Below are 25,633 nucleotides of genomic sequence, written 5' to 3'. Positions count from 1 at the left end.
TTTGAGCTTTCTGGAAGTCTACATCCAAAATATGTCAAACTTTAACTTTGGATGTGACGACCAGCAGCAGGCACCGCCTTCTTTTATTAAGGCATCTGATTGGACTTGAACTACAGAAAAAATATATCGTGAAATAGAACATGTGTTTAAAAAAAGAGGTATCAGACCAAGAATTGTTATTCTGACTGAGTAACAGCTGTTTGTTTCTCTATAGAAGCCTGTGGGATTCTGGCTTCTCTGAACCAGTGGGTACTTCCTGTTTGGAACGTAAGAGTCCGGTTTTCATATCCAGTCAAGGGTTTCATCACGCTGCCCACATTCCATATCCGTGACAAGTTTATCATTCCTGCCAACAGACTCCACTGTGCCAGCTGCTGTCAATCAGCCAGTCAATCAAGCAGTCTTTTTTTTTCTTTTATTACTTAAGCTTTGCCAGAACTACTGATACATAACAGCTGACAGCATACCACAAGGTTTATGCTATTTAAGAGCATCGGCTGTTTACTTTCATTAAACTCAACCCAACAGCAAATAGGCAAAGTTTGGCTCAGTTTGACCACAATCGAACATGTGCACAGGATAAAAAAAAATGAATATTATTCAAGCCAAAATAAAGAAAAACAACTATCATGGATAGAAATTTCATCCATGTGGATAGCACCTTACCTAGGACTTTTGTGTTTTTCTTCAAGGATAAAACATCTACAGACTCATCTTTTGCTTAGTTTTTCAAAAAAGAAGAGGCTATTTAAGATTTTAACAAAATGTATGTAAAAAAAAAAAATCTCCAAAAGTGTCCATGTGGCAGACCAACAAAGATCTAAAGAGCCATCATTAACTGCACATACTTCCAACTGAAGGCAAATTGTTAAATCTGTCCAAAGCTGTAAATATTTACAGTGGAGGAAAACCGTGTCTGCACATTTCTAAGGAAAGACATTTGTTTTATTGCTAGGAGTCGATCCTGTTTAGACAGCAGACCTGTGGCTTTTATTTTGAAGAAACAGGAAGGAAATATGAGGCCAACCCAAAAAGTAACCCTTTAAAACACCCCAAACTTTAAAATTGGCAAACTATTATCACTGTGAACTCTGTCCTTTGGAATATGTCTTCTGTCTTTAAATAGCTGCGACTGATGTCAGGACCTTCGGCGTCTCTACTGGTTACACTAATGTCTTCTATATGTAAAATCATCCGGAGGGTTTAACTATGAAGCAAATTTAACCTTAGACTAAAGAGTAATATTTAATTATTTCCCTAATACAATAGAAAAAAGTAGCTCCACTTTACTTCAATGGGACTTAAGGGAAAAGTTGCACATATTACAGTTATTCTGATCATTAGCTCCTCATGAATTTTCTTCTGCACAAGTTCGGTCCTGTTGGTGAGAAGATTAGTGTGATCAGTGTGTCAGAGGGGAACATTGTCAGTAACAGTGTAAGAGAACTGTTAGAAATGTAGAGATCGATTTCCAAAGACTTTGTTGTTTTTTTTACAAGTGGAAACTCTTCAGGATGTTCCAGCACATTTCCCATGAAGCCGTTCAGACTCTTCAACACTTGGTTAAAAAAAACAAAGAGAACATAATTGATTATATGAGCTGTTTACGAACCACAATCAGTTAAAGTCAACATTTTGAAGAGGAATGGGTTAAATTCTTCCACCCTGATGTGAAAAACAGAATCAAACAAAGGATCACTAGTACCTAAAGTGGATCTACAAATCTTTAAATCACTGGGGTATGAGTATGACCTTTGAATTTTATTGTTTTAATGTATAAAAATAGTTTTGTTAACCCTGGTGACAGCAAATAACACTTTGAACTACTGTAACTCTTCAACCATTAACACAATTATTGTTATTCCAATGGATTCTGATGCTGAAAAAAGCTGCCTTTTTCTGTTAGGTTAGTAAAGTTGCATTGTGGGTAAAGCTGCTCTTCTACACGTCAGTATTAGCTGGTTTATGTTAATTGCGTAAACACTTTCTACTATACAGTGTTTCATATGAGTGCAAAGCTGCTCTTCTCAGCGTTAGAATAACGTGAATCGTTGAAGAAATGAGGTCATTCAAAGCACGTCAAGACTGAAGTTCTGGTGTTAAAGGGTTAAAAATGTTTGACGTTTCTTTGCCAAAAGTTGAGTTAGGCAAACGCTAATATCCACAATGATCAGCTGCTGTTTTCTGCTTTTTTTCCTACAAAAAAAACTTAAACTGGGGTAGAGAAGAGAGGACCAATTATCATGCATGTGTTAAGAAATATTTTGCACCTTGTAACCAGCAGCACTGACAATTACTTTATTGTGTTTATGTGTATCACTCTTCTAATGCCCAATTTAGCGGGTTAACCCTTTGACACTGAAGATGTCACAGATGACAGCAAAATAACACTCAACCTTTGAACAACGGTCATCCTTAAAACGCTGCGCAAATAACATAACTAGAACTCATTCTGAGGCTGAGAAAAACGGCTTTGGAAGTATTGGATATCAGTCCAGAGCCACTTTTCTGCAGAATCAGCTGATTTAGTTTGATCGCATAAACACTACTACTGTAGTGTACACCCTAGACTAAGGGTGTCCAAACCATTTGTAACGAAGGCCAAAAGCTCCAATTCAATTCAATTCAGTTTTATTTATATAGCCCAATATTAAAAGCACAGCTGTTTCAGTCCAAAAACATGCTTCAAAGGTTCATTTTATTATTCTAAATTGTTTTTTTGGATGCGACTGTGTGAGTTTATGTGGTCCTGCCACGACAGGTAAATTATCTAGTGCAGGCATATCCAAAGAACGGCCCGTGGGCCAAATGCGGCCCTGCATTCAGATTTCCACCAACCCGAAGGCTACAGTCGTGAAATCAAAAACATGCAGCCCCCCCTCCACTTTCTGTAAACTAACTGTGTGCATAATTTCTTTATTGTGACTGGCTATATTCCATTATTAATCAATGTAAACCTGTAGCTACACTGTTGCACAACACTTCTGTCACACTTTCTAGCTCGTTTTATAAAACGTCAATTGTAAACAATAAAGAAAAGTTGACAGCGAGAGCCGCCACTCCAAACATTTACAGTAATTTTGGTAAAAATGTTTTTAGCTGCAGTTCTCAACTTTGTGAAAAAGTATCCAATTGCAACAAAGGTTTAATTTAACACTTCATTCACATGTAATGTTATTTTTAGGGTTCAAAGTATGCAGGCTGATTGGTTGGCGCTCACAAATGTTCACCTCGCTAAATCTGGCCCTTTTTGGACCCCTTTGGTCTAAGGTGTGCCCCGCTTCACTCATTAGTGGCTGGATTGGCTCCAGCTACCGTCTAACCCCAAGTTAGAGTTTTTGGGATGTCGCATGACTATGAAGTTTTCAGAAAACCCTAGGTGGAGTGCTGCAGCTGAGGCCAAATGCTAACTCCCTATAGTCACGTGTGGCCATATATTTTTATATGACCAGTTTCCATCTCAAAATGGTCCTTCTGGGATGATAAAATGTCAAAAGTTTGAATTTTGGCTGTAATTCAGTTTAAAACAATATGCTGCAGCAACATTTTGGCCTTGCAGCAAAGTGAATGTCAAAGCAACGTGTGATAAGAAGCCTTCTTCCCCTGTGGAATATTTTTATGGTCCATAACTTGGCTGTCTTTATGATATATTATGAGATATTCTGAGCCTTTGGGAGCTGCTGGACTGGCAGTAATTCAATGCACAATCCATACACCGCTCTGATTGTGATGCATTTCCCTCCCCTCCTCTCTGACCAGGTCGCCGGGCTCCTCTGACTCTAGGCACCTCCCTGTAGTCGAGCAGGATGTGACATCACAGACTTGCCCCGAGAACAAAGCGAAGGCCGCTGAATGGGCCAATTCATCTAAAAAGAGATTCCCGTCGTGTCTGCTGCGCGCCGGCTCTCACGTCTTTCATCCTCCATCTTTCTCCGTCATGACAGAGATTAATGACCCTCAGCTGTCGCGTGCTTCCTCCCTGACACTCCCATTCTTCTGCCGCTCCTCTCACAAGAAGAGAAAGAATGGAGCCAAAACTAGATTGATGCCACATGTTCTTAGATGGTGGAAAAGAAAAGTGGAGAAGGCCAGCACTAGTCACCGAGCCAGAAGAAAGGAATCATGGGCGGATTCAAACTGGAGTGTTTGCGAACCCCTCGTCCGTCCAGAGGACCAGAGGTCCTGACTTGTGTTCAGACTGTGTGAAGATCAGCAGGTCAGTTAGTCACCGATGCAGAATGACACACAGCATCAGGAGTCAGGAGAAAGTCACTGACAGAGAAACGCTTATTAAATACCGCTCAAATCAATGCCAACCTATCAGCAGGTTTTTATTAAAGCTTGTGCTATTTTGTGGGGTCCAGATGACCCCACCCTTACATTGACGTGTTCTCCCTAACATGAGAAAGGTGGATAAAGGTGGAGAGGATTTAATGTAATCCATGGAAACCAGTGAGGTTCACAAATCATTGAAGAATAAAGGTTCAGCGCACTGTCTAGTGGGGTCCAGATGACCCCACGTGCCTTGAAGGCACATTACCGTTGGAAGTGGGGTCATCTGGACCCCACAAGATAACCAACATTTTTATTTACTTCAGTTTGATTCAGTTTACTGTCCAAGTCAGAGCTCGTGATCAAAGTAACTGTTAGGTGCCTCAAATAAAAGTGATACATAATGCATAGTTGATAGAACAGGTTAAGATAACCTTTAATATATATTTATTTTTTTAATAATAAACAGTTAAACCTATAAAACCACTTGTATTTCTGACACCCCTGCCTCATTAATAGGATCCTACACAGTAGTATTTCCTATTTTTCACCTGTCCGCTACGACTTATACGACGCTACGACTTATAGCAATCCTGCATGTTTCCTCCAAATGACAAAAATGTACACCATAGGTTTAAATTTGTTTATTGCCTTCTTATGTCTCTCACCGCTTCTTTCTGTACCCAGATGACTAAATAGTGTCCAAAGGCACTATTTAGGAGGGTCGGGCATGAGGAATTAGAGAGGGAAGGGGTTTGGATTTGTTCATCAATGACTGAAGTTATTATTTTATCTGTTTATTCTTGATTACAGGAGCTTAAATGTATAGTTTCTGAGGAATCTGTACCTCTTTGTTGTCTGAATTTTATTGTTTAGTTCAAATGACTTTCTTCCTGGGCGGGGCCGGTCCATTAACTGGAGCCCATAAAAGGGAAAGGACCTCAGTGCGAACGGGGGCTGAAGAGGGAAAGAGCTGATGTGAGCTATGCAGGGTTTCCGGTCCAATAAAGATTTCTGTTCCTAAACTTTATGGACGTCTACCTCCTACGTGACACCAGGCCGCCCTTGTCACACCAAACCAGTTTTATAGAACCTGGTCTGTTTTCAGCCCTGTAGTTCATCCTCATTCCACTAGGGGCAAGAGAAGGGCTTTTCCTGCTCATTTTCTCAACTTTATGGTAAAAATAACTAATTTATTGTTCTTCATTTTATAAAACGGTGATTTGCTTTATTGAAATAATGCAACTTTTCATGATCATTAATTCTTGGTAATATACTTACACCATGTTAAAAATGTGTGGATCAAATTTGGGACATTGGGTTAAAAGGGTGTTTTTTCTTTTCCTGAACACTCATTTCAATATTTTTGTATCTTAAACTAACATTGTTGTGAAGAAAAGCTTAAATCATCATTGATACGATCTACAGTATATCTCACAAAAAAGGATTTTGCAGAATTTTTTTTATTTCATTGGGATTCCAGGAAATTTGAATTATCTGTAATTTTTTGTTGACATTGTGGGCTTTATGGGGTTAAAAGGACTAATAGGTATTACAGGAGAAAACCTATTATTGTTAATTTTTTATGACCATGATATAGGCCAGTGTTTTTCAACCAGTGTGCCGCGGCACACTATGGTCAAGTCTTCCTAAATAAAAAGGATAATGGGCAAAATGTAAATATCTTTGTATTCATTCGTTAGGGTTAATATGCAATATTTTGTCATGGTGCTCCAGGGAATTTACTCTTCTTTTTCCCCCTCCCTTCTCTGCTCTTCCTCTCCAGATTGGACCCAGCTGTTGGCACTCACCTCATCAGCACTCTTGCTTCTTAAGATGGACCTTCTCCAGTATTCATCGCCAGTTCGTTTGCCCCTACATGGTGCAGTTCTTGGTCTCATGTTATCTTGTAACCAGAAATTATCCCTAGATCCTCACTCTCTCATGTACTCCCGTCTACCTCCTTGTCAACAGGATCTATCACTACTAGTGCCGACCACCCATCTACTCCCTGTCTGGTAACGCCTGAGCTTTCAACCTCCTCGCCACAACTTCACACCACGCAGCCGCCACTATCATACTTCAAGACAAGTACCACCGGTCCGCTCCGAACGTGAACTATGCATCGCTACAGAAACGGGGATTGCTTCACTCACCGTCTTGGACCACGTCCAGTTTCCACTTCCTCCTCCACTGGGACTCACGCTGCACCATCATCCCAAGACATCTTCGCAGATTCCTCCACCGGCCACAGAACACTTCCCCGAGTAACAGTTTCCCCACCTGGACAATAAATTAATGACTACATCGAGCCTTGTGTCAGTGATCTTTCCGGGTTCCAGCATCTAGGTCTGTTTTCGTTTATCAAAAATATGACGTATTTAGGCTTTTGAATCACTTTAATACACAAACAAAGAAGCTGATTAGTGTAATTAGCTAGTTGTCCTTTAGTATAATTACTCAATGTGTTATTTTCTGAAATATCACAAACTCATTAGGTGTTAAGTATTAAGTAACTATACTCTGATTATCCTCCTAAGAGAGGCCAAACAGAAACCACATTTACGGGTAACAAGCCAGCTTTGACTTGTGTTTCACCTCCTCAATCACAGCTGATTGACAGCCGTCACTCTTACCTTCAGCGTCTTACACTTCTGCTCTCAAACCAGAGGCATCGGTTGGTCTTCAATGTCACGTCCTGAGTGTCCGTCTCTACTTTCTGCTGATGGGTCTGCCCACACCTGATCCCCAGGTGTCAGAGCCGAGCGGCGCCCTCACTCAGCGTCCTGACAGCTGGCAGACAGCCGAGGGCGGCCGGCTGTCACGGCTGATGCTTCCTTCTCTTTGTCTCCATCATTTCTTCTCCGTTTTCCTGTAAAGAGTGACAGAGCCATCGTGCTCCGTTTGAGCCCATCAAACATCTGATCTAAAGAAGAATTTCTTCAAATGTTTTATTGTAGAAAAAAAATCCCTTCTGAGGAGGATCTGAACTCAGTTGACGGTCCAAAGAACACGTCCATTTCACACCACATGAATGAATACACCTTTGGCCCATTCATAGAAATGTGGCAACAGCTTTATGAACATAGTGTTGTGCTTACACTAAACACAATGCCAGAAACAAATCCATTGATCAACACTCGTCTAAAAGTGTGTCCACTCCCACCACGCATGGGAAAATCTACTGTCAAACGCTTTTAGCCGCATCGCTACACGGAGGACACGGATGATGTCGAGAGATCAGGTTTATTCTTGAAGAGCTCTACGTAGGTGTTTGTAAACACGTCTCCATGTCTGGGTTCATGAGATCATTCACTATTATTTATTATTGTCTTGATACATATAAGAAAAGTATTATAAAGTTCAGGAGGAGAACAAACGCCAACGATCAGTTTCCCCTCCATGTTGGTTTCGGACTCCACCGCTGATAACATCATCAATACGTCACAGGCCAAAGCTGAGTTCGTCATTGTTTGACGTGACATGAATTCTTCGCTAAGGTTCAGCGATTTGAACTCTGGAAACATGGCGGCACGTCAGAATTTTCGCTGCTGCTGCTGCTGGAGAACTGTGCCACGCCCAAGGTTCAAGACGCATCACAGGACCTCTGATTGCGTCTGTACATTGACATAACCCTTAGTAGTCTGAGTTTGCCAATCACATCAGTGTTTACAGTGACATAGGAACAACACTGACCAACCATCAGTATAGTTTTTCGTCAAAATTTAACCTAAGGTTTTAAAAAAAATCAGCTTTTAGTTCTTTGGTTTACAACAAACAAAAGAGTTACAACACATTACTGTTAACTACTTGGAAAATATCCCTAGAACTTTGTATGTAGCTACGTGACGCTTAGACTGGTTTTGGGGGTCTTTTCTTTTTTGTTTTTTACATTGTTTTTACATTTTCTTTGCTTTATTTATGGATATTTACAGTATTATCTTGTCTCTGCATGTTTGATCTTTTTCATAAAATATAAAAACGGATCCTAATTTGTGTGATTTTTTAAGTTAAAAATGACGACATCTACAGCTCAAAGTTTAGTTTTTTAGAGAGTTTCAGGGTCTTTGTAAAAATTATTGTTTAATATAATGAAAATATCAGTAAAAATAAGCTGTTGTTATACTAAAAAGAAAATGATCTAAAAATAAATTACAAGAGCAGTTGGTAAAGTACTTAAAAACACTCAAAAAAAGGCCCAGTACTACTAAAGCTATGCTCTCACTGCCTTCGGCAACGCGTGTAAACGGCCACTTCCAGTAAAAAGTCTATGTAAGCGCATAAAAAATGCATGTTTCTGACTCTTGAGTTGACGTGTAGCTACGCAAGTTTTTGCGATCATTTTTGTGTGACCATTGAACGCACGTTCCAAGTTAAGCAGGTTGAACTTTGACCAATCAGGGATTCGGTGAAGTAGGGATTGGGTTTATCTGGTAAAAGCAGACACAGTGATGAGCATGATGATGTCTGCGTTTGTTTTATAGCTAAAGATTAACCAATAGACACTCTCCTGATATGATGGTGATCCATATCCACCATTGAAAGGACGCTAGCAACGAACAGAAATGTTTCCATTTTGTGCCCAAATTGTGAGATTTGCACCACCTGAACATTTTGCACCAAGCTTCTCCCAATTGTAGGTGGTGGACGTGTGCTAGTAAAGAAAAAGAAGAAGAAGCCCCTCCCTGTTTGTCCACTGTGAAAACCATGGGCTGAACATGCATTTAACGTGTTCTTGAACACGGGTCGCTTAAAGGTTAACACAAAACTGGGCGCCCCTGGCGGATCGTGTTCAATGTGAAGCATAAATTTTAATTCAAATAATGTCTTAAATAACCAGGGACAAATAGGTGAGTGGGCCGTATATCTTTTCCAAAATCAGTCCCCCATGTGTCATAAATGAGACCGAAGAGCGGAGGTTGCCTGCCGTTGAAAGAGCCAACTCCTGAATAAATTACAGAGATTAGGCAGCTGAAACAGACACGAGCTCTGACCTTGAGATTATCTCAGTTCACAAAACTCCCAATCACCAGGAGCTGTTTTCTGAAGAAATGAGTCCCGAGGAGATTAACCTCCACTCACCAGAGCGCGTATTCAAAGACAGCCTCACACTGTCAGCCTTTTATTTTCCCTTTTCAACAACTAAATGCTGAAGTCAGAACTGCCAGAACAGATCAAGATGTCCTCATTTGTTTCCTGCCCCCTCGCTGTTGTCTCCGTGACTCTTTACGTACTCTCAGCTGTTCAAACACAACACTTCCATTTATATGCATTAGCCTGAGAATACATTTACTCAGGTCCAGTGGAGCAGTCCGTCCCTGAAGAGCGTCGCTTTAGCCTGTCAAATTACTGTGTGACTGGCCTGCGCCGTCTGATAACGACAGATAATTGAGCTGCTGGCAGGTTGGCCCGCTTCCTTTAATGTGGAGATCTGAGTCCTCGGTTGGGTCTCTGGGGGTCACGCTGGTTTACTTTGAATGTGTGTCAGCAGGGTTCAGCTCCGTGTAATTTGGGCTTCCTCTGGGCTACTGTTAGCTTAAAGAGCTCTGTTTTCAGAGGATTGTGGAAAGAAAAAGTTTGTCTACAGACAAATTGGTCGTGTTTTTTTCCGCTAAGCAAAAAAGAGCTAACAATCATACAACATTATAGAATCTATCGAAGATAAAAATTGGTGAACATGCAATCGTAATATTGATGCACCATATCATAAATATGCTGTATTTGTTCCGGAACAGATTTGGAAACAATTTTAGCCATGAAAAGTATAAGCATAAGTACTAGCAGACTAGCTACAGGAAGTATACCACCTGACGTTTTGTGAAGTTATATTAAAAAAAAAGGAGTGGAAAATCCCAAAGTAGAAATGAGAGGGGAAAAAAATGGCAAACGTATGGGCTGTATCTTCGTATTTTATAAAAAAAAACTACAGTCACGATCGCATTCACCCACACACACACATTCATTCACACACATTCATTCACACACTGATGGCTGCCAAACACTGGTGCCAACCCTTTAACCACCAGGGACAATTTGGACTTCAGTGTCTTCCCCAAGGACAAATGGACACACATAACCCCTAGATAGTTATGTGCACCTGAAAAATATCAAAACTCTTCATTAAATACCATTAGACATTTGTTAAATACGTGCATTTGCAGAAACACCTGCTGGCAATATCAAAATCTCTGGACCAACCAAACAACTAAATCTTAGGGATCTTTTAGGCAGGTATTATCTTGCAGACTTGATTTATTTCAGAAAAAATGTTAATAAATGTCAAAATATTATTTGTTTTGGTTTTTTTTTCTCTTCAAGGACTGACTTACAGCACGCCATTACTTGGTGGCAAAGATAAAACAAATAATCTGGTTGTTGTGATCGCTCATGTGCCGTTCATGTGCAGGGATTACATTTTCTGGAGCGCCCAGGACGATGGTCCTCGGAGGACCAGAGCACTATTTTTGTGCTGAGAACACAAAACCTGACGGAGAATATCATGATGTCATTCACCAATGCTACAAGTTCTTTCCACATGCAAAACACAAAACAAGGAGACGAGTCGTGTTAGGACAACACCTTCTAAACATGAGTGCGACCTAGCTTGACTTTAGCTGAGGTTGAGTGTCTGCTAATTGAAACAAAACATTGTTTGACAAAATGCACCAAAACTAGCACATGTACTGCAAAATTTACTTCAAAGTAACTAGTATGCCGTTAAAAACCCCCAAAAGAACTTCATCCTGCTGATGTGCACAAGCAGTGACATGACTGACGGTTGACATAAGGAGCAAACACCGCCGTGTCCGTCTTGGCAGTGCACCGGCATGGATGGAGAAATGAGTTTTGAAGTGGAACCAGTGACGGTGATGACTTTACTCTTTGCTGCAGCATCGATACAGTGCAGAACAAATGCTGTGAACCCGGTTTAACGGCCAAGAACCTTCTGGCAGCGACATTCAATTGCAAGTAAATGAAAAGGGGGGGGGGGGATCTGCTGCTGTCCTTATATTTTTTTTTACTATCTGAACATAAACTTTTTTTGCTTTTTACCTAAAAAGAAAAAGTAAATGTTTAAAAAATGATGGCCAAAATAGCAGTGATAAAAAATGTATTATTCAACGATCAAAATTGTAGGTTGTGAACCTATAATATTTTATTCATAAATATTGTTCATCTCTTTTCTTGACATCAAAACAAATCACATAAGTGGACTGAATCAAACTGTTAAGATGATGTTTCGTTGTGTATGTCCCTCCAATTATCCATCTCCAAAACCTCAAGTTGGAGTTGTGGGGTTGCTGGAGCCTATCCCAGCTTCAATTAGACGAAGGGGGGTACACCCTGGACAAGTCACTGGTCTGTTGCTGGGGTGTTAGAAATCTGAGTCCAAAGAAAAGTCTGCAGAGCTGAGACTCAGACTACATAAACAGTAATAGGCACAGGTGTCGAGTTTAAAAGTAAAGGAGCAGTTCGAGTACCTGTTTGATGAGGCAGAAACAGGAGTTGAGACATTCGGTCAAAAACAAAAAATTCTGTTGCAGGGCCTCTGAAAGACTCTCTTTGTTAGCTGGCACTGAGGTTTCCTTCTTCTCAGTGAAAGACAAACCAAAGGCTGAAGTGTTTCATATCCTAAACCCAAGACATACAACACTGCTGAGCCAAAAACATGCAAAATGTCACTTCCAATGTGCTTAAAACCTTAGAAACGAGCCACAAACGTTTGAAACGTCTCAGTGGTGAAAGAAAACTGGACTTTTTTAGTCACAGAAATCAGGAGTAAATCCGGAGGAGAACTAGAGCATGGAGGTGGCTTTGTAAGGCTCCTGGGGTTAAGTCAGTCCCACTGCAACTAGAAAAGCCAACATGTGGAGGACAGGAAAGATTTAATCTGGAGTCAGATGTGCCGTTTCTAAGAAAAAGCTTGAGATTTGGACCAGGACATGTTCCCAAAATGCTACATTACCATAGCAACATGCGGTTCTGATTACCCTTGCCCTTTCTACACTGCAAAAAACTGTACCTTAAGTTAAAAAAAAAGACCTACAACACATATATGTTTCAAGGAAAATAGTATTTATTTATTTTTTGGTCTTACAAGAAAAATTAGCAAGAAAGTTTTTCAACAGCAAAAAAAAAAAAATTCAGTTGAAGAAAACCTGTAACTAGAATTTTTCTTCTCAAAATAAGAATTTTTGGTAGACTTTTTGAGAGGGACCTGGCTGCAGCCAAGATGGCACCCGACATCATCAACCAGAAGGGGAACTTATGCAATTTAGCCTAATCCCAACCCAAAAGTGTTCTGAATTGAAGGTTTTTTTTTAAGGCTTAAAACAGAAATAAACTGAACTGTTGGGGTCACCAGTTAAAAGGAGTCTGGTGGAGGACTTCTGGTCCTGGTCGTTAATGCCCTCAGCTGTTCTTTTTGGATTTCCCTTTTAAAGAACATTTTTCTCCTAGGGGGGTGTTGTTGCAGTGTAAGGTCAAATTCTGTATGAGACAAGTTAATGTGCTGCTATTAATTAGAATATTGTTACATCTAGCTGCCTTATTTGCAAAAAAGAAAATTCAAGACTTTTTCCATCAACTAATGAAGATTAACAGAGTAATACTCACTATTCTTTTAAAGTATTTTAAAGTATCCCAAATCTGCCAGCCAATCAGGACATGATTAGTGAATCTTTTTGCAGCTGGCATCAAATGATTTTTGTTCCAGGCTTTGTTTGTTACAAAAAAATAATAAAAAATGGTGAGGAGTGTCACGTTTGTCCACTATTTCACCCAAAGTTTCATTGGAATGAAACAATTCTGGATATGATCCTCATAGAACTTTTATTAGTATGCGAATATTAAAGGCGCATTTGAAAAAAACTCTAACATCAAAAATGAAATGTTATCATGCAATCAGTAATGTCCTTTGATGCCTACCTTTAACATTTATTTTTTATTTTGTTTCATTTTTTCAGCATTTCATCTTGATTTCTGCAAATTACATATGTTTTCTGAGATGTTTCATTTTTATCTCAACATTTTTGGGGGGATTTGTGTTTTTAACTTGTCGTTTTGATATTTAATGTTTTTGCGTTGAGTGTTTTGTTCTTGTTGCACTTTAGGGCAAATTGTTTGTAATTTGTGCGTGATATATGTATGTGTGGAAAGTACTTGATAAAGGTCATGAGGTGTGATTGTCAGAGTGATGCAGTAAACACGCAAGCGTTGCTGCATTATTTGCGACACCTGCTGTCGCTGTGCATTTTGCCCTAAAGAGTCAGCTCTCCACCAGCGAGGCCAACAAAGGCCAATTCATGATTAGTTTGCTCATAAATCCAGCGTAATTTAATTCATTGCCAAGAGCCTGCGAAAAAGTTTAATGAAGGTATAGAACAAAAGGAATTAGCCATACCGAAGGAAATTAGAGAGGCATTAGGATCTGGGACGCCCGGTCGCGGTGCTTAACGACTCCTCCGGCCTGAGAAAATGCGTTTTCCTAAGCAAGGCTGCTCTCAGCAGAATTATGGCCACTGTTAGCCTCCCCTTATTGCCTGCCCCCATTAAATGGGCTTTACCTGAGGAGGGAAACGATGGAATAACACCATCAATTCTGGCCAGACTAACAAGTTGCTCCCTGGAAATAAAAGGTTCCCATGCAGTAAAATAATTGCCCCGGTGGTTCCAGCGGGATGTTATTTTTCCACGTCTGCCGGGAGAACGCTGTCAGCGGGGATCTGTGGGGAGCGTCAGCTGCTCGGACCACCAATGAGGTCCCGGTTAGGATGTCTCATTAAATACAGGGTGGATCGTGTGCAGAATAAACCAGTTTCTTTAAAGCACAGCAGTGGAAAAAAAAACCAAATCCTGTTTCTTTTTGGAGAAAAGTCCACAGGTGCAGCCGCAAACATTTCAGAGATGCTGCTGCCCGTTGAAGCCTTTTTGACCCAAACTCAGGCCTTCATGTGTCATTTGATGGTCGCATCAATACTTAAGGCTTTCCTATAAACACTGGTATTGGGGTCTTTTCTTCTGTGGCTGGAATGAGACTACAAGGAATCACAATCAAATCCACGTCCAGATAAAGGCAGAGGGTTGTGTCAGGATGGGCATGGAGACAGATGATTGGCTGTGGCGCCCCCTAAAGGGAACAGCAGAAAGTCAAAGAAGAAGGCAACTGTAAACACCACTTTGGTTTTTGCCAAACCACAGACACACAACCCCTCACATTCACACCTAGGAGACAATTGAGTCACCAAATTACCCATCCGACTATTTTCTAAACCCCGGGGTTGCTGGAGCCTATATCCGAGCCGCTGCTGGGTGAAGGTGGGGCACACATTGGACAGGTTGCCAGTCCTTTGCAGGGCCACCAATCAACCTATGAAGCATGTTTTTGGACTGTGGGAGGAAACCGTAGTGTCTGGAGAAAATCCACTCATGCACAAGGAAAACATGCAAACTCCACACCACTACTCCACCAGGAAAAAAATAAACGCAAAGAAAGTATGGCATTTGTGTTTGTGTCACACTCTGCACCTGATCAGGTCCCGCATTTGGATGTCCTCTGCAGATCAAAGTTTGCCAGCTTGAGCTCATCAGCTCAAATCCACAAAGAGACAGTGGATTTGACAGCACCTGAGTGTTTTCGGAGGTCTTTGGCTTTTGATTCCACTTACTCAAACAGTAAATGCCACTTTGAGGTTGGACTTTCACAAACATTTTTTTGATGTTCTAAGAATTCTGGGTAAAGTTGAAATATCATCTTCAAAATCGTCACATCTGGTCCATTCAATAATGACACGAGGTCCTGTCAGGTACCTGAAAAGTGCTCCAGCTCCGTGTTTCAGGTACCTGACAGGACCTCTGCTGCTGCACAGACGAATGAAGGAAGTCCACAAAAAAAAAAAAAAAAAACTACACTTGAGATGGAGGAACGGGAGGAGGAAAGAGAAGATGTGGTGGAAGAGGAGCAGAGGGGAGGAGGGGGGGGCAGAGGGGAAGGGCTCGTATTGATCATCCGCCAGGTGTGATGGATAGCGCAATAAGTGGCAGCGGCCAGCGGAGAAGAGGAGAGAGTGATTTCTGCTTTTCAAAGTCCTGATGAATGGGAGTGTCAGAGGGAGGCCGGCGTCCAGAGGCCAGCGCATGATGGACTGCTGTGTCAGGAGGAGAGAAATTGAAGGAGAAAGGAGAGGTGAGGGGAGTAGAGGCAAAACGAGAGCTCTCTCTTTGAGAGAAAAAAAAAAAAAACGGAGGGCAGACTGAGAGGACGGGGGAGAAATAGAGAGATGAGGGGAAGCAACGGGGGATTTTAAGAAGAGGGTCAATAAAGCAGAGAGAGGAAGGAGACGACGGTGAGACGCAGATAGAAAGATGAGAGCGGGAGGTGACAGCGGAGTGAGTTCATCTTTATTAATGGCCAAAGAGCAGAGAGGGAGTTATTAAAAAGGAAAAAGATGAATGAAAGAATGAGTGAGAACGAGGGGAGGGGTGAGGAACTGAGATGTGATATATGCTCCCTCCCAGCTCTCTGAAATCCAATAATAACGCTGAGGAATGGGCCAGCTGGTTCACTGAGGGGAGGAGAAGTGAGGAGGTGTTTTTCCAGAGAGCAGCTCAGGCAGGGGGCAGCAGAGAGGCTTCACAAAGGAACTAAACTCTCTGTATCCCCTTTTATCCATCTATCCTCTAGAACTTATTTTAGTTGACGAGGCATTCAAACGTAACAAGTTTCAGTATTACACGTATAAAACCTCAGAGGGCCGCGCCCAGTGGCCCCTCGAAGGTTTTACAGCGACTGATTCGTTGCATTTAAAGTTGAAAAGCAGATTGTCGTCAACAGCAAAATAGAACACGCTCCTTGATCTAAAGTAACTCTTTCAATGTTTACGCCAAGCATGTTCAAAGTCCGGCCCGCTGGCCAAATCCGGCCCACGTTCAAATTTCTGTCGACCCGCAGGTTCCTGTCATAAAATCAATAATATTCTGCCCCCACAATCTTTCTAAAAACTGTGAACGATTTCTTGATTTTGATTGACCAGAATTGTGTCGTAAACCTGTGGCAACCACCTCTGCCCAATGACCTTCAGAGCCTTAAGGGCCAAATGAGCAAAACAGATTCCTTTGTTTCAGCGAACAACACCACAGTGGTTCGCACTTCTGAATAATATATTTATTTGTGCTTTTTTTCCCTCTTCACCACCATTTAAATGTAAAAGTTAACAGTGAGCATTTACTTTTGCAAAACCTACTTTTCTCAAAAGGTCTATATCACGCTTTTTCTTGCAGAGTAAACTATAAAAAACTGTATTACCTTTAGCACACTAAAGAATCCTTTTTAATGAAATACGAGTTGTTTTCGCAGCTCTTTTCCCTACCCCTAAGCAAGACGACTCGATCTCTGAGGCTCCGTCTTTCGCTCCAGAAGAACTCTGGACAAAGAGCAGCTTAGTCCCACTGTGCAACTCTTTGTCACTTTTCATTATTAACGTAATGTGTTGCATACCCGTGCAAAGCTGCTTTTCTCTGTGCCAGAATCAACCGACAAACGGCCCGGGGGCTGTATGAGGCCCAATAAACTCTTTAATCTGGCCCGCCACACTGGAATAAATTATATTGATAATCCTCGTCAGTGTTTTATTTTCCCTGTAATTCTGGTTTTTACCCATAGATGGCGCACAATAAATAAAATGATATTTGTTTAGGTGCAGATAGTTATACTGCATTCATGAGGTGTTGACAGATTTGTTGTTTTTTTTGTGTGTTTTCCAAGTCGGAAAGTCCAACACCACACGAACGAAGCATTTCTCTAATTTTGCATTTTTCCTTGGGGGTTATTGGCACTAAAACGAGAGCAAAGGACGCAGTTCTGAAATAAAATTTGTCAAAATGTTGTGTTTGAAAGTTAACTTTTAATCAAAATAAAAGCATATTTTTGTACAGGTCCATGTTATTTCTTTCTCTTATGGGTGGATAACCAAAATACTAAACACATTGGCTCCTGGTCCAGCCCTTCTGTCAAATGCTAGAACCCTTTGTGGCCCACGAGTCAAAAAGTTTGCCCACTCCTGGGGTAAACACTCGAAGTGTTACGGTATGTCCAAGAGCATTTATTATTTAGGTGTCGCCGGTGACGTCTCCGGCGTTAAAGGGTTAAACAACTTGAATAGACACAATAATAGGAAGTTGATATTTCTGCAAAAACTCTTTATAAAAAGAGCTTTTATTTTGGAATCTGCCAGTGGCTTCCTGCAGATGAGAAATGAGAATGAACAAATGACAAGTCCCAGACCTTAAATCTCAGGTCTCTGCATGCTAGACTCAAGTCTCTGTCATAACGCGCCCCATCAACAAAAGAGGTCTTACAACGTCGGCTCACTGAAGACCCGAGCAGGACAGAAGACAGATACACTGAAAGATGGAAAAAACACAGCATCCTTTTCCTGAATTAGGTCTGGACCTCATGATGATTGATGGCAGCATATAAACAAATACAAATCAGGGCTGCTGCTGCTGCTAGTTGTTGGGTGTCAAATAAAAATTAAAAACAAGAACTAACATTTTGAAATACTTGACTTCCTACAGGTAGAGCATTTTAACAATTCAGTACTGGACATACTAAAACACGTCGAGTCCAAGCAAAATTGAAACTAAACAGGCCTCTAATGAACCTCCCTCGAGATGAGGAAATAACCAGCTTCGGTGCCAATTCAGTACTGGTGCTGATCCCAGCAAAGCTCACATTAGCTGCGTTTCCATTAACTAGGAAATTGCGATAAGTGGAATTGTCATCATAATGGAAACACGACTATTTTGATAAAACACATTTATCGAAATAACCTTTTTGCACTTTGTGGTGGACCGAGCAGTAGAAGGCAAGGACAGCAAACAATTTAATCAAAAATATTGAAATTTAATTTTCAAAATGTGTAAATGGGCAAAAATGGGCCCTTAAAAGAGGTCAAAGCAACAAAGTTAACTCAAGTTTTTAAATGTAACAGAGGACAACTGAACAGACAAAGCAACATAATTAAACTGACCTCCCTAATTGCAAACACAAGGGAACATATATAGTGGCTGATCAAACCAACTAGACACACAAGGGGGAACTTAAAGAGACTAAGAAAAACTACAGAGAACCAACTAAACTAATGCCCAACATGTGATAAATTAACATACACAATGAATGAAACTAAGGACCATCAAAATGGAAACTAAAGTAAAGAAACACAAAGAGTTCCTTGTCCACTGGGTGATGGGTCAGTCCAATTAGCTGCCTGCTGAATATAAGGCCTCTGCTGACTGGGATGCATTCTTGTGTCAGGCCTGACTTGATTGTTCCAGCAGCAGATGGCAGTAGCAGCAATGGTTCCCTTTAGCACTGGTAACTCAAACAAAACATCAAATTAATAAAGCAAATTATACTAAAGTAAACTGAAACATGTTAATACATTTTATGATCAAACAGGTGTTACTTTTGAAAAAGAAATCTAAAAGTATCTGCAAACAAATAAAGTGAACAGATATATGTAGGCTGTGGTGCAGGAGGTTACTGCCCTGATGGTGTGGCAGCGTAGGCAGCCATCACACACTTGAAGGAGGTGGTTTTGAGGCTTAATGAATGGAGTGAGTCACATGGTGCAGCGGTTGGGTGGTCAACCCATGATCGCAAGATTGCAGGTTCGATTCCCACCTTGCCTGCCCATGTCTCGAAGTGTCCTTTGGCACTGAACCCCCACCTTGCCTCTGGTGGAAGGTTGGCGCCAGTGTTCGGCAGCGGAGCCGCCACTAGTATGTGAATGTGTCTGTGAATTGGTGAATGGAACTGTGACGGTAAAGCTCTTTGGGCCTTCGAGGAAGGTAGAAAAGCGCTATATAAGTATACGCCATTTCCATGACCACAGGTAGTCAGTTTGTGGACAGCGATGGCAGTGTGCTTCTTGGTAGGAACTGGTTGCCTTGGGCACTGCACAGCGGGCGACACAGGAGGTCCCACTGCATCACACAGCTCATGAAAAGCTGAGCCTGTCATGTGGAATTGTTGGATTCACAGCTTCTCTGTAAAACCACCATTTTCCAAGATGGCGTCATCCGTAGCCCCTCCCACATGTAAGGAGCTCGCCACTCCATGGCCAGGCGTCTTCTTTGACAGATGATGATGAGCGCTGGAGCCGTGGCAGAAATTTGAAAGTATCTGCTGTCAATCAAAGTATTGTTCACATCCGTTACCACGTTTTTGAAAGACTTTTTGCGTGAGTTGGTTTGTGTTTATTTGCATAATTACGATTTAATGGAAACTGCGTAATTGCCAAATTGTGTTTGTTTTTTACAATTGTAGAATTGGGATAAAGTTTGGGGCATATGTGTAATGGAAATGGAGCAACTTATGTCTCTTCGTAAGTTTCCATGAGCTTAAGTTACAAAAACGTCCCTCAGCTGGCAGGTTTTTAAATCATTTTATGCTGACATTGTGCTATAGACTTTGTTAACATGGTTTGAAGCTTAAATAAATTCTATATTTGTGATCCATATGCTTAAATGTTTCAAACAAAAACTGTAAGTAAGCTTGAAATACTTTCTTTCCATCTATAAGACAGAGGTTTGTAAATATAGCTATACAAAGAAACAGTGTCATTTCATTAGAGTGGCATTAACTGCCCCCTCCAGCACTTGGTGCCCTACGTACAGCGGTGCTGATAGAAGGGCTTATCATAAATGAATTTAAAGTCGACTGAGCTCCTGAAACATAAACAGCAGGGCAGGATTAACAAGACTTTGTAGATGGATTGTTGAGTAATCAACAAGAAGAATGGCACACATTTACAGGCCTTCATGCACAGTTGATGGCTTTAATGGAGATAAATGCACCAATAAATATCAAAATGGTTCCAGGAAAAGCGATTTCAATCACCTGTCTTTTTTTTAAGCAGCTGTGTGGTGCCACAAACATTTCCTTGGGCGATTCAGACCTCGGAGTATATTAGTCGAGCCTTCTGCTGCATTCTCCCCCAACGCGATATGCGTGTCGGGGTGGCAGTCAGAGGTCCTGCATGGCAATTTGAGGGTGGGGTAGCGCATTTCGGGCATTGTGGCGTATCCAGGGTGCAAAATCTGGCAAAGAAGACGTCTCGCGTCACCCAATCAGGGATTCTGTGACGTTTTAATGACGTAATCGGCAGGTGGAGTTCAAAACCAACATGGAGGAGAAGCCGATTGTTGATGTTTTCTTTTATTCTATAAAAATAATAACAAAAAGTTCCTCTAATTGTTTTCTGATTTATATTCTTTCCCCCCTCTGACTAATGGGTGACAGCAAATCATCAAACTGAGTCCCAGAGAGACAGAAGTACCGTAGTCAATTCACAGTCAATGCTTCCATTAAAGATGAGGCTGAAAACTTTTGGCGGTAGCTCCTCCCACACGCGTCTGGAGTGTCAAGTTTATTTAATACGACTATGTGCGGAGGAAAAATAGGCAAACTTCAATGGAGGTCACCCACACAAAATATCAAGGTCCTGGACCTTGATATTGAGGTCATAGACCACTCAGTGAGCCCGCAGTGTGAAAGTATTTTTGCCAATTTATTCTATGGGCAAGTGACACTTCTACAACACACAAGGGTAAGTAAGGGCAAAGTAGGCAGCCTTACCATGAAAATGAGGAAATTAGAGAATCAGAGCGTATTTCAAAAGGGGCAGCCTACGGACATACAACGTGCAACTCCCCATTTTTTCGCGGGGTCAATGCAGAGCCAGTACATGCACCTTACTTACTACTAGAGTGCGCCATAAGGGCATAAAAACAGCATCAGCCATCATAAATGTTTGCAACTTACATTACCTATACGAATACTTCACAATACATTTACAACAGGCACGGCAATGGTACGTTCCATTTTCACCTGCATCCCTTAAGGTGGCAGTAAGAGCCTCAAGGGAAAAACAAGTCACACCTGTGTTCCCTTTAAGCTGCTCTCCTGTCTACGATCCTCCACGGGTCCAGACAACCCAAAAATTCACAGCACTCGTATGGGTCAACCCCAGTACAGGGTTCATATTTCTAAGGCTACACTACTGCTGCTGCTTCATAAATGGTTCCTGCCGAACTTAAGTGGCAGCAGAGTGTAACTTCCATCCCTGCCCTTTTACAACCAGCTTACCAAAAAAAACATGCTCAGATGGACCGAGCTGGAACCAGATGTTCCTCGAGAATTCATTAGAAAGATCTTTAAGCCTCAGAAAACCTGTTCAACTTCCCTTAAACCCACTCAGTTGTAACACGAGCTGTGTGAGTAGCGGGTTCTCCTTTGTGGCGATGCGTTTGTTCTCTGCATAGAGATCTTTACACAGCTGTAGAGGGTAAACACAACCTCAGAGTCAAAGTCCGTGTGGAGTTCACAAAAGTCTTCTGCTTTACACAATAATCCTCTCCTGTCACTCCACTTATGTTCAAACTGAATCCGGTAAACAAAGGTGTGTCCTGTCCAGGATTATTGGGTAAAGTCTGCTTTAGACAGGAGTAGTCCTGAAATATGGTGGCAAATACTAGGAACTGGATGCCTTAATTGGATCAAATGGGTTTAATTTGAAGGGGCTCTTTGTAGATAATGACCTTTGTTTGTAAAAAGAAAAAAAAAAAGCACAAACGTCTGCTAAAGTTCTCCTGTGGTACGAAGATTGTAGAAGCTGTTTCATTCTAGCATACAGCAGGTTGTAGTGAGGTTCCATATTTTGCTCGGGTTAAGTACAAACTTCATGTAGTTGTTTGGGATAAATTCAGTTTTCCATTACAAAAACTTGACGAGGTTTCCTAACTTCCTCACTGGTACCAGGGGGATATCCCGAGAACACATTTGAGGTTCTTACCACACAGCACACAGTGGAATATGAGTGACGTCAAGTGCATATGTGAGTCTAAGATGTAGCCATACAGTGTGCATATGAGATGTGACCCTTTAGTTTGTTCAAATCCACGGTTATCCTGATTTTGATAAAATATTACAATTCAAAAACGTTGTTGCCAATAATGACCCAACATATCGTTTGGTTTTGGAGACAATTGGGGCTCAGAATTGGACGATCAAACAAGCTACTAGTTTTAGGCAAAACCAATTTTTGATCAAAAAGTTTTAAAAAAAAATCACCAAAGTGCAAATATCTTGGGTATAAAATCCACCAAGAAATATTAAAAGGGCTGGTAATTTGGGCCATTTTTTTCTAAAGTGAATTAGACCAGTTTGATGTTGTAAAAAGCAGCCTGATGGTCATACATTATAAAGTGTAGGGAATTTACCAACTATTGCTCCACTATCCACCAATTACATTATTCAGGTGTGTTCAGTCGACCAGAACCTGCATCACTTGATCGACTTCATCAGCTGTAGGTGGAGCACAGATGGCTGCCAACAGGACTGTGTGGTGGATGCTGGAGATTATTGGTAGGTTCCAGACTAAAGTCTCAAACATTTGTTGACGTTGGCAGAAAAGTTGTAGTTATGCAAATCAACCAAAATTAAAAATTAGTTTGATCTTCCTCTCGTTTGTCATCACACACACAAAGTTGGGTTAAATCTTAACTTTAAACTTCAGTTTTAATGTTCTTTTAACCTCTATGTACAAAAAACACCCAATTTAAGCATTAAAAACCTTCACCATCTTCTAAGCAACATGATTGCCTCAACACCACAAAAAACAACTGACCTGGAAAAGCCACAGAAACCCCAAAATGTTCGTTTCCCCTGGCCTTTTCACTCCTAAAGCCCAAAATAATAATAATCATGAGGGTTTTCTGGTCCAAGCACTGACTGCATACAAGAACTGGACTGAGTGCCCCTCCCCCCTGGCTTTTCAAACAGGAAGTACCCGCTTGCTCCAAGAAGCCAAAGTCCCATAGATTTCCATAAAGAACTAAAGAGTTAGTTGTCAGAATAACCATTCTTGCTCTACTACCTTCTTTTTAACATGTTCTTGATAATCCAAATTTTTTTCATGATATTTTTCCTGTAGTGCAAGTTATTCAAGTAATAAACTGGCCAATCAGAAGCCTCAATAGAAGTCAAAACATTTGACAGATTTCGGACAGCCTGGTTTCAAGTTATAGGGGTTTTGACTTCCAACAAGCTCGTTCTTTTTTTGATGAGAGTGGTTGCCATAGAAACGTCGACTCACACCGACTCAGACCACTGGTGACGTATGGCTGCAACATGTCGTTGTCCATAGCACGGAAAAAATCCTGGGACGTGGAAAGACCAACTTTCTGAGTCTGGTTTGCTCTGCCATCGCATCTTCTAATCGCTCCAGATAATTACAGGTTAAATGGCGCAATATGCACGTAGTTGGACAACGTCAAATTCCAATCGCAGTAGATGGCATCAGCCACATTTAACAGATTTCCCTCCAATGGCCAATCAGGGACCAATCAGACCAGAAAGACTACAAACCACTACGAAGTCTACAGCGGGCCTTAAAGTCAACCAAACCCTATTTTCATGAGTCTCCTGAAGACCAGTCAAGTTAGCAGGGACAAAACTATCTACAATATTTACCTTCAATCCTTTGGAAAGGTTTTACTTTGCTTGCTTTACTTTGGAATTTACTCCTCCTTACATCCTAATAGGTTCCTTGAACCCGCAGATACCATCAACTTAACCTAAACAGTGTCAGAGGTGACTGACAGCAAAACAAGTGAAAGGAGAAGTGTTTCCGGACGCTTAACCGCAAGATTCAAACGGTCAGCTGAACAAGGAAGGAGTGGTGAGCAGGGAAAAAGGGAGAATGAAGGAGGAGGAGGAGGAGCTGGAGCCAGACAAGCTCATTAAGAGGGAGGACAGCAGTGTGACAGATGATGCTTGGAGCTGGCAGCATTGATCTCCCTGCTCAAACAGCGAGTTTCTGGGCAGAGAGATGCATGGAAAAGTGTGTGTGTGAGCAGGACTGAGAAATACTTGGGTACCACGGCTCTAATGGAGAGGCCAGGCCTGGCAGCCCGCTGATAGATGACTTGTCAGTGGGGGTAGAGGAGAAAATTGAAGAGAGGAAGGGAGAATAGCACAGCTAGTGATTAGATAGCTGTATTAATGCTTGACCTCTTCCTAACTAGCACACGTCCTTCACAAAGGAGACGAAGACGAGGATGGACACCGGGGGGAAAAAGGCAGGTAGGGGGGAACCGCAGGAGGCAGAGGACGGATGGATAAAAGAAGAAAGGAAGCGCGGCTTTTGGCAGTAAATCTGCACTGACTTTCTCTTAAAGTTTTCAACATAAATGGGTTTACATCCAATCTAATATCTAAATGATGAGCATTAATGCTCTTTGCTTGAGTGGTAATGCCATGTATTCATCACTATAAAAGCCAAGCAACTTTAAATGGACTCATTATTGTCTCAAAGTAAAGATCCAGAATTTAAAGCAAAATGTATGCATTTAAGAATGAACAATGACAGGACAAAGGAACACTATCTTTCAATTCTAGGCTTTTACTTTCAGGGACAACTTAACCCTTTAGCATCGGAGCTGTAGTCCTAATGCTCTTCGAACAAAAAAAACTCTTTGACCATCTCTGCAATCAAGTCCAACATGTTCTGAAGTGGAGTAAAGCAGCAATCATGCACCCACTACCGTGAAGTGTTGCATATCGTACATATCGTACATTTATCCTACTCAATACAATGTATTTCTAGCATCGGTTTTTATTTTAATTTTTTTTTCCACTATGATTTTACATGAATTTAGGCCAAAAGGCTTTGTATTTTCCATATCAAAGTCATGAATGACCCAGCAATGTTTTTGCACTTCAGGGCAGGAGCTGTCCTTGATAATTGGACATTCTATGTCTTTCAGCTCAAGGGGTTTGGTCATCATCCTCTCCCACACTCTAACTCATGGTGCAGAAAGAAATAAACATAATAGTTTAAATTACTTGTTAAAACAGAGTAAAACAGCTAGACAACAAAACACATAGACAAAAACTCACACTTAAACCAAAATCTGCCCACAGAAAAGGGTATCCCACAATTCCTTGCGCTGCCTTACTTTATGACGTCATGATGCATTGGCAGCTTCACACCAAAGTTACACCAACTTAATTGAATTAAGTTGATTGAAAGTAAAAAAAACGATGTCAGACAACTACAAGTTAAGTATAATGAACTAAAAAAATGATTTTTTTTTCACCAAACTTAATAATTAAGTTAGATCAATGTAAAAAAGTTCATCTTTCCAACTACAGCCCAAATACTCTTTTTATAGAGTGCATAATGTCCTTACCCAGCATTCTTGTCCTTAGTGAACTCTTTACAGACCACGGAAAAATGCTGCATGCAGGCGATGTGGACGTGATGCGTAAGTGCCTGTAAGATTGTCGTACGATATC

General features: G+C 41.2%; 2 long non-coding RNA genes across 2 annotated transcripts in view; one reads left to right on the top strand and one right to left on the bottom strand.

The window, feature by feature from the left end:
• LOC110016030 overlaps positions 1–7,141 on the bottom strand; it is a 52,531-nt gene extending 45,390 nt beyond the window's left edge. The window contains exons 1-2 of the long non-coding RNA XR_002874345.1: positions 6,909–7,141; positions 6,429–6,555 (exon numbers count right to left, since the gene is read on the bottom strand). This is a non-coding gene — a long non-coding RNA (uncharacterized LOC110016030). The remainder of the gene's footprint in view (positions 1–6,428; positions 6,556–6,908) is intronic.
• LOC110016031 lies at positions 3,902–6,583 on the top strand. Its single transcript, XR_002291293.2, has 3 exons — positions 3,902–4,216; positions 6,059–6,154; positions 6,247–6,583. It is a non-coding gene; the product is annotated as an uncharacterized LOC110016031 (long non-coding RNA).
• Positions 7,142–25,633: the final 18,492 nt, after the last annotated feature.

Source organism: Oryzias latipes, chromosome 12, assembly GCF_002234675.1.
Source record: "Oryzias latipes chromosome 12, ASM223467v1".
NCBI lineage: Eukaryota > Metazoa > Chordata > Actinopteri > Beloniformes > Adrianichthyidae > Oryzias > Oryzias latipes.
This window is presented reverse-complemented; position numbering and strand designations above follow the sequence as displayed.